Source organism: Bactrocera latifrons, unplaced genomic scaffold (assembly GCF_001853355.1).
Source record: "Bactrocera latifrons isolate USDA-ARS-PBARC rearing strain unplaced genomic scaffold, ASM185335v1 scaffold_43, whole genome shotgun sequence".
NCBI lineage: Eukaryota > Metazoa > Arthropoda > Insecta > Diptera > Tephritidae > Bactrocera > Bactrocera latifrons.
Window position 1 is genome coordinate 1097462 of NW_017537079.1, and position 3050 is coordinate 1100511.

The 3050-nt window shown below is 37.9% G+C and overlaps 1 protein-coding gene across 1 annotated transcript in view; it reads left to right on the top strand.

Annotated features, from left to right (window-relative positions):
* LOC108972815 (chaoptin) overlaps positions 1-3050 on the top strand; it is a 242574-nt gene that overhangs the window by 146124 nt on the left and 93400 nt on the right. The window lies entirely within an intron of this gene.

Below are 3050 nucleotides of genomic sequence, written 5' to 3' on the forward strand. Positions count from 1 at the left end.
ACTTTATCATGCGATAGCATAAAATGTTCGGTGACACCCGAACTTAGCCCTTCCTTACTTGTTTTTTTTTTGTTTTTTTTTTTTTTTGTGATCTCTATTCGCCGTCGTTTTGGCAACCAAGTCTAGTTTTTTGTTATGAGTCTAGCAATGACACTCTACATACCCCAAATATTAAACTACCTTGCGTCGATTTATAAGAATTGTTGAGCTACTCTGCTCAATTTTTATTCTAACATGACTATTCTCAAGCACCAGCCGTGTCAAATTTGATCTAAACAGTAACTGCCAAAGCCATAGTTATTAAGGTCGATCCTGGAAAGTAATATTTAAACATATTTTCCAGCTATCCATATCAAATCGGACAGTTACTCATTGCAAGAGAATTTACATATAGAACCTTCGGGCTTAGATCAGTGGGTAATGGCGATTGGCTACATGGCAGCAGTGGAAAGTGTTGCCAGAAGCAAGTAACTTAACTTCTACTTAATGCCATGCCACAAGGCTTTTGAGGGCAGGGAAATAGCGGACGAGCTTGCCCAGAATGGAATAAGGCTAACATCCGATAGAAGATACTGATAGGAACGTGATGGGAATAACTACACTGTGCTAACAGATTGAGAATCCTGCGGGAAATGTCTAGAGCAGAGTACCAGGGAAACAATGGAGCATCTCTTGTGCACTTGTCCTGCATTGGGAAGACAACGCAGKAAGCATCTTAGGCATCTAAAAAATATATATTTACTTTTCTTGAACCCGGCAACTGTGAAGTTCAGCAACTGARCTTCATCTGGTATCGATAAACCAACAAACCCACAGCGTTGAATATCGAAGGCGATTGATATTTCTCTCGCAAAAAATTCTATCCTCTAATCAAAACATTCTTCGGTAGCTATTAGGACATAGCATAGCAGATCCATTTGAGAGATGTTGGTTTCTTGGAAGCTTTGAAAAAAAGATCGTATCGAATTTATATAGACATTTGAGAGATCATAATTACTTCTACTTTTTTTCTTCCTCTGCAAAAATTTTTGGTGACCTCACCTACTAACACCAGATTACATTGACTACTTGAAAACAGATAGTCGACCAAACAATTTCGTAATACGGCGCCAACTGTTGATATAGATTAAGTAGAAGCCTCCATTACTTTAAATASCCCAGTAAAGACACAAGTAAGATCACCGCTATCGAACATGGGGTCATCCGTTTGCAACCGGCTTATACAGTGAAATATCTAATTGTCATTCTGGATAGAAAGATGAAGCCTAATATCGAAGAGAAAGCAAAAAAGACATCGATTGCTTTACACTGCTTTAGAGAAACCATTGGTAAGAGGTTGGGTTTCTCACCGAAAGTGGTGCTCTGACTCTATGACCATAGTCAAGCCCATTATATTTTATGGGGTCTTTATGTGGTGGAGGACTCAATAAAAGACCACACCTGTAAGGAAACTCGGGAACGTTCAACAGGGGCCGTTTCACAGCACAGTGGTTCTGTTTAACATACTATATACGTAATCCACTACGAAAGATCTGTAAAAGCTTTATGAAAGCTCTGTGAAAATTCTCTGAAAACTCTGCAAAAGCTTACTTCTCAAACTGTTTTTCCCTCTGTCCTGCCAATTTGTTTCCTGTRCTTATGCAATTTTTAATAAATTTCAAATTTAAGTAATTTATACTTTAAGTTTTATATCAAAGCGCGTTCTGCACATTTTAAGACACCCGTAGGAAACAGCGGGAAGCAAACATGAAAAAAAGTAAAACAAAAAGCTGAACCAGCTGCCAGCAAAGTGGTCAGTCAAACGACGCACTAGCAGCTGCAAGCCACGCCGTATGTGTGTAGACGCCGTACCRCGTAGACAAGCAGTTGACAGACGAGCGCTGAGACACCAGCCATCTTCTGCACACACACAAATTGCCCGCCGGTTTTATAATGATTGCGGAGGCCAACAAAATAGAAAAAAGTTCCTGCAGCTGCATGATAATTCATTATAAATGCTAAATGGACAGAGTTTATGAGYGCAAGAAGGATAACAGATGAAGTAGAACAAGTGTCACCCGTTGTTGTGTGGCAAGAAAAGTGGGGTTAGGAGAAGCTGTTTGGACTGTCATAAGGAAAATGTTTAAAAGTTACAAGGAWGTAATATATATGTATGTAACTTGAKCTMAAACTGCGTACTCGAAKGCATAAAATGAAAACAAAWAATTWAAATTAATATAATCAAGTTGCTCTTGCTTATACTTGGAAGCGAGCGGAGTTGRTGCTCCTGCTAGGTTGGTGTAGAATGACATTATGTTTGTTGTTGTTTTTGTTGTTATAATTTTTTGTTGTTATTTTTTTTGTATGCTAATGAGAATTCACCATCGCCACTGCTCTGTTTTTTTCAACAGCCTGTCACTGAGYTGCCTTCTGCTTGCCTCAAATAGTGCAATGAAGCTGATAGTGTTAGCGATAGCATCAACGCTGCCGGTCAGCCATCAAGTTGATGAAGGTTGTTTGGTATAGTGTCATGAATTATATGTATAACTGTATCCGATTTCTACGCGAAAACAACCTTCCTTCCTTTATATTGACGCTAACTTAATTAAAGTGAGGCATACTTTAAGGAGCCGGCTCCATTGTGCTCATACTTTGCCTTTTTTCTGCTTGGTATTTCATTAAATATCATTTGCYGATAAGCAGACTGTCTRTTTTATTTATAACTTTTTTAATTCCGCTCGCTGTCGATATATGTGTGCATGTGTATGTGTGTATACTTTGGTGTGATGGGCGCTTGAGGCAACTGAAAACTTTRTCCCTATTTTGGCACCACGCGCACGTTTGGTAAGTTACAATAATAACAAGTGTTGCTTTTAGGAAAATATAAACATACCTACACATAACGGTAAGTTATTTACGCAAACCACAACAACAACACTAAATATTAAGCTAGTGGTATTATTTGTTACTGAAAGTTTCCGAATTTTTAATTTTAGTTAAAAGCAGACTGTTGCTAGCTCTAAAATATTTAAACATAATATACAAAAAAAAAAAGAACTTTAAAAAAATTA